This window comes from Macrobrachium rosenbergii, chromosome 2 (assembly GCF_040412425.1).
Source record: "Macrobrachium rosenbergii isolate ZJJX-2024 chromosome 2, ASM4041242v1, whole genome shotgun sequence".
Lineage (NCBI taxonomy): Eukaryota > Metazoa > Arthropoda > Malacostraca > Decapoda > Palaemonidae > Macrobrachium > Macrobrachium rosenbergii.
In genome coordinates, this window is record NC_089742.1 from 56,298,310 (window position 1) to 56,309,270 (window position 10,961).

A 10,961-nucleotide genomic window follows, 5' to 3' on the forward strand; every position below is an offset into this window, starting at 1 on the left:
TTAACAGCTTTCAAACAATTTATTTGATCGAAACGGTACTTTGATACAGCGTACAAGACACCCCAGCTAATATTTGGTAATATGGTGCAATATCAAATGGTGTTAGTTAAAACGTTTAGTCATGACTTTTAAAGGCAAAGTCGCATGAGTCAGCAGGACCAATCTATGCAATCGAACGTCAGCTAACCCCCATAGGCAGGAAAGGGGGGCCGGAGATGAGGAGGCCAGGAAAGTGGATGAGGAGGGGAAGGGAGAGGGAGGGACGGGATGAGGATAAAGGACGTTCGAATGCATAGTTTGGCGATGCTTGGCAACACCATGGAAGTTAAGAGTAAACGCCTTAACTAAAACCATTTGACAATGCACTATATTACCAAAAACTTGCGGGTGGTGTCTAGTACACTGTGTCAAAGTACTGTTTCGATCAAATAATTAGTTTGAAAGATATCTGAGAACAACGATGACACGCGGTCCCTGAAATGGTTAGTAGCGGGCGTAGCGTTGTTAGTAAGGATAACCAGTGCTGTATACTAACGCTCAAATAATCGCACTTCGTAAAAACAAATGAAAACTGGGTTAACAGGACCAGAACGGATAGCGGGAGTATCAGGATAATAAGGTCATTAATTATATCCAGTGAGCCTATATGTGTTGCAAACTTGTAAGGTATAGGTAACTAGCTTCATGAAAATATGGTGGTTGATTTGCTATTGATAGAATACAACATAAAATTTAGGCAAGAGTCCAAGCGCTTGAACCTACGAGGTCATTCAGCGTTGAAAGGGAAATCGATGGTAAAAAAAGGTTTGAAAAGTGTAATCGGAGAAAAACCTTGTAACTGAACTATGAAACACTTGTTAGGAAAGGGTGGAAAGTTAAGATGGAAGAAAGAGAATATGAACGAAGGTACAGTAAAAGGAATGAAAGGGGTTGCAGCTAGGGGTCGAAGGGGCGCTTTGAAGAACCTAAAGTAATGCCAACAGTGCACCGTGTGAGGTACACTGACGGCACTACCATCCTACGGGGAATTTGCTACTGATGAGTTACATGTAAGCGGTACAAGTGACTTTAAAGCTGTGTAAGGGTGTTAGAAGGCGAAGTTACCGTCGACTTTATTCTCTCTTAGGCAACCCCACTACACAGGAAACGAATTATTCTCTCCTTGCTATTATAACAAACATTACGAAGCATTAGATAAACATTCTCCTTAAACCAACACCTATCAAAGCCGACTCATTAAAATCCTTTACTAGGGTCACAGTTAAAATCCCTTCTGAAGCGGGATGAGTCATCCAAATTGGAGGGTTAAGAAGCAACGGGTCGACTCAGGAGAACAATTTAAAATACTTCTGCGGCGGAATAAAGAGCGATATAATTGGCAGGAAGTCTGCTTGTCATGACAGCTTCGGCATTGTGTCAAAAAGGTCTTTGTGTATATGGTGGGCTCGCTGTCAAAGCTAGAAGAATTTTTGAGCTATATCCTATTTTTATTCAAGGCTGCGGTATTGTTGGGACATCTCTTTTGTCGCAGTGCTCTGCGTGGAATTTTGTTCTTAAACTTTTTTATAATATTCATTTTAGAACTTTAAACCCACACTTACACAAAACTTGGTGGGAATCGCCCATTTTATTCAGAATCTCAAATCAGGACGCCTGTAAAACTCATGTTGTGTACAGAAAAAATACAGAACATTGTGTAATTTAACAAGTAACATTGAATTTATCCACAACTGTGAAATCACATTAGTCCCAAGAACTATGACAGCATTAAAGCAAAGCAAATATAATGTTAATACAACCATCAACAACAAATGATTAGGTTGCAGGTATAGTGTGCATAAAAACGCATAAGTTGTCGTCTTACTCTAAAAGCAGAGATGTATATTGGAACTTTTGACGCGAAGAATTTCACCTCGCTGAACGTGGGCCAATATCATTTCTGTTTTTGTACAGAACTATTTTTTAGAAGAGACGATATAGGATTGGATTGAATATAGAATTTAGGCCAAAGGCCAAGCCCTGGGATCTATGAGATCATTCAGCTCTGAAACGGAAACTGATAGTGAAAGGTTTGAAAGGTGTAACAGGAGGAAAACTCCGCAACTACACTATGAATCTATTGTTAGGAGAGGGAGGAAAGTAAGATGGAAAAAATATGAAAGGAAGTACAGTAAAAGAAACAAAAGGGGTTGCAGCTAGGGCCGAAGGGATGCCGTAAACCTATGTAATGCCTACAGCGCACCGCACGAGGTGCACTGACGGCACTAACCCCCTACGGGAAAGAGACGATATAACCTAACCCAGTCCAACCTATCCTGAGTCAGGATGTTATTCATGTACGAACGCATATACATGCATTAATTTAATCTTGAATGTAACTTGGAACCTTCTTTGATAGATTACAACCCGTTTAATTTTCTCAACAAAATCAACCTATGTTCTGAAGTTTGTTAGAACATGCCGAGTCGCCATTTTTCACAAACCTTTTTCATTATCCCTTGAAGTTATGTACAACGAGAAAATTTCGAGATACATTAAATCCTGACGCTTGGAACAAACATGTCAGGCCTCTAATTGCTGTCCCCCATAACGGGGTAGTGCCGTCAGTGCACCTCATTTGGCGCGCTGTAGGCGTTACTTAATAGTAAAAGTTCTTAGCAGCGTCCCTTCGGCCCCTAGCTGCAACCCCTTTCGTTCCTTTTACTGTACCTTTTCATATTCTCGTTCTTCCATTTTACTCTCCACCCTCTCCTTTATTAATTCATAGCGCAACTACGAGGTTTTCGTCCTGTTACAACTTTCAAACCTTTTACTGTCAATTTCCCTTTCAGCGCTGATTGATCTCATAGGTCCCAGTGCTTGGCGTTTGGCCTAAATTCTATATTCAAGCAATTCTAATTGCTGTCAGCAGCAAACGAGGACATTAGCTTGCATTATATCTGTTATTTTTAATGTCCTCGAATTCATATAAGTTGCTATTGGTCACAGATTGTAGAGCTATTGGTCACAGATTGTAGAGCTATTGGTCACAGATTGTAGAGAACAGCTAACTTAATATTTATGCAATATCAGTAAAAATAAAAACACAAAGTCATGAAGACTATACTGTATACCTAGTGTATAATTACCATTTTACAAGGAAGCATTTAAAAATAAGGAACTATCAGGAAGTTCTACCCCAGTCATAACTGAAGTCAATAGTCTACATGATGTCAAAGGACGTTCGAGTGAGTGAAGTTCATCTTGAGAATGGCATGAACGTAAGTGAAGTTCATCTTGAGAATGGCATGAACGTAAGTGAAGTTCATCTTGAGAATGGTATGAACGTAAGTGAAGTTCATCTTGAGAATGGTATGAACGTAAGTGAAGTTCATCTTGAGAATGGTATGAACGTATGGAAATTTAGGGACAACAGAAGTGCTGTGACTTGACGATCGGGGAAGTAATGGCTTGTAGGGATTTTAGTAAAATCTTAAACTCAACATTTCAATCAGTTTATATCTAATCAGTCCTACTACCACTGTCACTAATCGTTTCAGTACGTCCAAAATAAAATGAAGTCCATAAATGAATAAGTTAATAATAAAGCTTCTACCTTGGTCTGTCATTTAATAACCGGCCTGTTTCAGGAAATAAAAAATTAGAATTTTGATTTCAGTCACTGCTTGAGAATTCGCAAAACAGCTAAGATTTGTATCTGACGAGGTCCAAATAATTATAGACTTAGCATATTTTGTTAATTTAAAAGTTCCGAACCCCTTGTTAACAAGACCCCCTAACGCAGTTAAGCTGAGTTTACAAGTCAAGCCTCTGACAATCTTTAGATATAGACGGTTCTCATTCAAGTTGTTTTGCATAAACCAAAATTTTCCTTCAAATTAGAGTAAAATAAGTCATTAAACGCGGTGGAAAATTTGCCGAAGTGTGTATCAAAATCCAAAATGCTCAACAACCATGCTATATACCTTCAAAAGACTTCTCATGCCTTTCAAGTTTCACACAATCATTACATGCGAAACAGTTCCATACATTGCAGAGCGAACTTTATCACTATTTTGAGAGCCTACAAACTATTGAGAATAAGTTCAACATTTCGAACTGTCTATACTGGACAAACCCATTATTTTAAGCTTTCATAATTCTGCCATTAATGCTATATCAAAATCTTACGTGTTCTTGATTGTCCAACCTCGTTTGTGTGTATACCGTAACTGCTAGGTTGACTAAGATTCATTGCAAGATGTTACCAGATTTTTCAGTTCAAGATATATTTAAGTCCAGTCTACCAGATAATTGTCTACTTTAAAAGTGCTACCATGTATTAGAACTTGAAGTGTACTTTGCTTGTTACATTAATTCCATCTGAATTTAGTTTGTTTAAATTAAAAATTCAACCATGAGTACACAATATAAGCTCCGACCAGACTGTTCCCAATACCTTTTCTCCACCGGCGATTAATTCCTTCACTTAGTATAATACCTTAACATTAAACATTTATCAGTTTCCCATAGACTTAATAAAATAAAACTCCTAGACTAAGACTTTATTAAAACAGTAATATTTGTAATATACCTAGGTTAGAGTATTTGGAGGATTTAACAGCTTATTTTTTCCACTGATGCTCCAGAGTTCTTCATTCAGCAGTCTTCTTAAGTCAACCCCTGTGAGATCATTCCCAGCTTTTTCAGAGGACATTCGACACTTGAGAGCAGCCTCGTGACAATTTTATTAGGAGCGCAGGTTTCTCCCTCGAAAAACTAAATGGCCAAACAACTTTGTAGGCTGCCTTGACTATTTCAAAACCTGCAATTAACAAGACAATTGTGAAAAAAAACTAAGCGTTTCGGTCTACACTTACACCTTATACCTTCTACATTCATACATTATATGACTTAGGTTTTCTTTAAATCTAAATCAAATCAATACCTGCAAGGATTTTACAGGTTTTCTTTAATTCTAAATCAATACCTCCAAGTTTTTAAGCATCAGAATTTCAAAGTAAATAAGTTTATATTAAGAAGGTTTGCATTAAGCGGTTACGATTAATATACAGCGAAACTTAACGTAGCATTAACATCAAAACAGTTTAGGTCAGTTAAAGTCATTTTTAACAGTTTCCCTTTCTATTACTACGCTGATGAAAATTGAAACTAAGTTACTTGCAAGCAACTAATGAAAACTGAACATTTCCTCAAACTAAGAAAACCATTCATCCACTGTTAAGTACATTTAAAACACCTCAGCATAACTTTTTTTTTTAGCAAGCCCCCCCTTTTGACGTGCTGTAGACTAGGTCTACAGCACATCCAAGGAGTCATCCTCCCCCAAAACAGAGGCTCCGCCCCTGAGGAGGGGAGGAAACGCTTGCAAGCAGTGTTTACAAGGCAAAAACGCAATAGGCTGCTTACCTTTTTGCACTTGGGTATAAGATTCAAAAACACTTGAACAATCCTATGTCTTCTGTAATGTTGACTCATAACAATGCAGTTGTTGAGAACTAAGCGAGACCATTTCTTGAGTCTCCGGAGACAGGAAGAACCCCTGAAAAATAAATGTTAAAACAGTCTTCAACACGTCAAATTACATTTAAGAAGTTCCACATTTAACAGCAGTCACTAAAACCATCGTGCATGAGTTTACAAAAATATAGTCACTGAAGGCGTAATAAATTTAAGAATTTCTTGAACACAAACTTGAACACTAATACATAACACTTCAGTACCCATTAATAACAGCATCAAATAACTAAAATTCTCTTCCTTCAACACGTCGAATTACAATTAAGAAACTACCCTTTTAATAGTCAAAATAATCGTGCACGATCGAGTACAAAAATATCCATAACAACAAAAGACGAAATAGACTTAAAAATTCCTTGAACACTGATTCGCTTAAAAAAAACCCAAGTTCAGTACCGAGCAATAACAGCATCAAAGGCAAAAATACTCACCTCAAATTAAAAACACAAACAGCGAAGACACCAGCTGAACAATCTCGATGTTAACACCCACTTAGTAACGAGCCAACTCAGTATAATGCGAACATGAAGTTTTAGCTTCTGTGAAGGACGTCGATTTTCATTTTCCCAGTCAAGGACATTCAAGTCATTTGACGAACGACCAATAGATGGCAGTAACGTGTGGAGTCTGAATTCTACGAATCAAGTGGAAAGAGAAAACCTGCATGAGTAAGGCAGAGAAAAAAGTTTTCACGTGTTATCGTGAAAGAAAATATTTATTCAATTACATTCACGCTCGCATGATTAAATTACTGCGTAATTAGACTCCTGTGAACGGAACCATGATACTGTAATCCCCAATTTTTAATTCTATTTCACGAAATATTTTCACTTCTTTTTCTTCACGTTTTGTAGTATTTTTTCCATTTTAGGCAACAGCAACAAATTTAACTTCTCTTTAAAACAGAATTTTCCATATTTTTCAATGAAGATTCCTTAATACAGGGAGAGGTTTTCTACAGAAGTTTTCCTTCCATTGTCAATAAGTCTAATAGGGTGAGGTTGTTAGCCATACGCTGTTACCCACTCTAGTAGCGATCCAGTACAGTTGACTGACTAGCAGGTCATAATTCACTGCTTGGGAGAACCGAGGAACAACAGGTTTTAACGGAATGTGCCCAAATCGTTCGCTCCTGTCGAAAATTGAAACCGGCTTTTTTCGCCCGTGAGGCGAGTGATCTATCCATTAGGTTATGCAAAGTTCACACACACACATACACACATATATATGTGTACATATGTACAATATACATAAATTTATATATATATATATATATATATATATATATATATATATATATATATATATATATATAAATTATATATAGTATATACATAATTTATAAATATATATTTATATATACAGTATATATATTTATGTATATAGTCGTATATATATACATACACACACACACAATATATATATATATATATATATATATATATATATATATATATATATATATACACACAAAACACGGACTGCCAAAGATCACATGAACCTTGCAAAAGACGATCCGAGTCGCCCCATTATTAGACTGTTTGACCACTTACGAACAAGAAGCGGAGAGGGGCTCGTGTGGTCAATCTACAGTTTTTTTTTCAAAGGGCTTATCTTGTTAGACCAGACCCCATAAAACGGTCACTAGTCAAATGCCATTTTTTATGTGACCGCGGGATTACTCTGCCAAGTGCACTAAAATCTGAACGGCGCCACTGGTTTTACGTCTGTGTACGCTGCTCGTTGAAACGGGACGATGATGTTGTTCCTTCTAATAACTTTCCCCGTAGGGAGGGTAGTGCCGTCAGTGCACCTCATGCGGTGCACTATAGGCATTACTTGGGGTTCTTTGCAGCGTCCCTTCGTCCCCCAGCTGCAACACTTTTCATTCCTTTCACCGTACCTCTGTTCATATTCGCTTTCTTCCACCTGACTTTCCGCCTTCTCCTGACAATTGATTCATAGTGCAGCTGCGAGGTTTTCCTCCTGTTACCCCTTACAAACATTTTTCACGTCAATTTCCGTTTCAGCGCTGAATGACCTCACATAGCCCAGCGCTTGGCCTTTGGCCAAAATACTATATTCTATTCTATTCTATTTTATTGAATTTTTAAAATTTTAGGAGTGAGGGACGCGGGATTTGAATAGAATCTTCCTGATATATTGCAGGTTATGTAATCGGATTGTGTGCGGTTAACAGCCGATGGCTTTGGCCGATGAGAACCTATTATAGCATTTTCCCAACTTCGTTTGTTTTTATTCATATAATCTCTTCTTCATTTTGCCTCCTTTTTAGTTTTCTGTAAAAGAAAACTATTGTGCCGGATTTGTTTGTTCGTCCGCACTTTATTCTGTCCGCACTAGGTTAGAGGGCTGTTAAGTGGTATGTTGATTATCCACCCTCCAATCAACAAACATAGCAAATTGCAGCCCTCTAGACTCAGTAGTTTTTATTTTATTCAAGGTTAAAGTTAGTCATATTCGTGCGTCTGGCAACGATATAGGACAGGCCACCACCGGGCCGTTTTTAAAGTTTCATGGACCGCGGCTCATACAGCATTATACCGTGACCACCGAAAGATAGATCTATTTTCGGTGGCTTGATTATACGCTGTACAGGAAACTCGATTGCGCCGAAGAAACTTCGGCGCATTTTTTACTTGTTTGAGGTAAAAGTAGTGTGACAGTGCACGAAACCTCTCAGCAATCAAGGTACAAAGATTGGTTTCGACTCTGCTATACATACTCTTGTTGAATTCGTGCATTTGTATTTAGAATAAAAAAAACCCATCACCAATATAATAATAATAATAATAATAATAATAATAATAATAATAATAATAATAATAATAATAATAATAATAAAAAATTACTCATAAGAGCATGAGTCTTGAAATGGAGAAACAAATCCAGTTACTTATGGGTACGCATATTTAAAAATAAACCTCTACAGAGAGCTTTCCACAATCTGTTCGAGTCCCCTTTTCAATCTCAAAGGGGAATTGAACAAATTCCCGAAAGCTCACTGTAGAAATTTATTTTTAAACATACGTACCTATAAATAGCTGTGGATTTGTTTCTCCTATAATAATAATAATAATAATAATAATAATAATAATAATAATAATAATAATAATAATAATAATAATAATAATAATAATAATAATAATATTATTATTATTATTATTATTATTATTATTATATAATAATAATAATAATAATAATAATAATAATAATAATAATAATAACAATAATATTTTAGAAAAAATTAGATAATTAAAACTGATTTAAACACATGCAAGAAAGTTATCAGAAAAGGTAACACTAGATATGCAAATGAATTCAAAGGGTTTATCCCTCTAATACCATATTTGAAATGGATGGAAGGCATATTCCCAAAAAGAGGCACCCTGTCTCTTCCAGGATTCTACAGGAAGGACGTAGGCAAGTCCCCTTGGATAGCCTAGGTCCCTGGGGTGCACAATTAAGCCAGCAAAGAGGCCGACTTTATCTCGTGTATACGTATATATATATATGTATATGTATATGTATATGTATATGTATATATATATATATATATATATATATATATATATATATATATATATATAGACTTCTAACCCTTCCAGTTCTTACGCAGTTTATCTCAAAAGCTTCAAAGGTCTTTTTCCATTTCATTTACTTAAAATATTACCAACTTTATTTTCTGTTAAAATCATCTACTTCCATTTGATCACCTCCCACTATATTCACTCAAATTAAGACTTTTTCAGACGGAAGGACGAAATTGCAACAAGGCAACAACAAGAAAGTCTTCATGGACATCAGCACATCAAGTCTTCATGAATAACCAGCAGGCAAGGCATTAAAAGCGTACCCTAATATATATGGAAATTTTTACCAGATCTTTTACAAGAAGACTTTCACCAACTTGCCCAGGTAGACTTTTCGGTCGTCTAACCACTTTCTATTAGAGATGCTTGTGGTTTATTCCGAGAAGTACTAAAATAGAACAGAATATAGGATTTAGGCCAAAGGGCAAGCGCTGGGGCTTATGAGGTCATTCGGCGTTGAAACGGAAATTGACAGTAAAAAGGTCTGAAAGGTGTAACTGGAGGAGAATCTCGCAGCTGCACTAAGAATTAATTGTTAGGAGAGGGTGGAAAGTCAGATGAAAGAAAGAGAATGTGAAAGGAGGTACAGTAAAAGGAATGAAAGGGGTTGCAGCTAGGGGCCGAAGGCACGCTTCAAAGAACCTTACGTAATGTCTATCAAGTATAAAATTATATTCATTGCAAATTAACTAGAAAATAGCAAAATATTTGAAAATGAAGCTGTTACTGAGCATGGTTTTCATAAAACCTGAAGAATGGGCCAAAGTAAATTTAAGCCACTGATTTGAGTCATGCAGGTACAAAAACCTCGTGGTTTTTCTGATTTTCCTTAAAATTGCCTACAATGTCTCCTGATTCCAATAATCAGCAGAGCAAACGAAGAAGCGACCAGACCCACTTGTGAATGATTACGCATCGGCTGATTCAAATTCCACGATGATCAACGAGCCTCCTAGCTGAATAGCTCTCTAAATATGTACTGAAATACTGAAATTTTTTTACTATGTATAAAGAACTATTGCAAACGTTCTTAATCACTAAACTTTACAAAAAAAAAAAAAAAAAAAAAAAGGCTTTTGATATTTCCGAACAGAACATGGGACAACATGGACTTCACCCGAATCCAAAACAATTTTATATCACATTACTCTGATCATCAATAGCTGACATAAGCCAAAAAAAAAGGGGGGGGGGGTGTTAATTGAACATGCTACTGGGATCGTATCTGCTGCCATAAAGTTTCATCACCTACGCTTACACGTTAGGAAGCTGAATGATAATTATAACAACAATGACAATTACGTGATCTGCCGTAACGTAACTCTCTATCAGTGGTTCTTAACAGGGGTGCTCGCACCCCTTGGAGGTACGAAGCCGGTTCCTAAGGGGTGCGAGATGCCTATGAATAATTAAGGTAAAATATATTTTATATACGCATGTTATTTTTTCTGCAAAAAATAAAAATAAAATTAAAAATAATAATAATAATAATAATAATAATAATAATAATAATAATAATAATAATAATAATAATAATAATAATAATAATAATAATAATAAAAATAACAATAATAATTTGTTTCATTTCAGCAATTGGGGGGGGGCGGTTGCGAGAAATGACTGCTGATTGGAAAGGGGTACATACATTGAAAAAGGTTAAGAACCACTGCTCTACAGTATATTCTCAATCGGAAATGGCGTAGGGGAAACAGGATATACGTTTTCACAAGACGTTTTCGTAAGTACCCATCTCGTACTTTAACGTTTTCTATGTTCCCCAAGTCTTAGCATCAATGATATGTGTAATGTACGTAGACTTTATGAGTG

General features: G+C 36.3%; 1 long non-coding RNA gene across 1 annotated transcript in view; it reads right to left on the reverse strand.

The window, feature by feature from the left end:
* Window positions 1–4,529: 4,529 nt before the first annotated feature.
* The window catches only part of LOC136847345 (uncharacterized), a 147,787-nt gene continuing 141,355 nt past the window's right edge, over window positions 4,530–10,961 (reverse strand). Inside the window, exons 3-5 of the long non-coding RNA XR_010855712.1 lie at window positions 5,952–6,154; window positions 5,410–5,542; window positions 4,530–4,804 (exon numbers count right to left, since the gene is read on the reverse strand). This is a non-coding gene — a long non-coding RNA (uncharacterized lncRNA). The remainder of the gene's footprint in view (window positions 4,805–5,409; window positions 5,543–5,951; window positions 6,155–10,961) is intronic.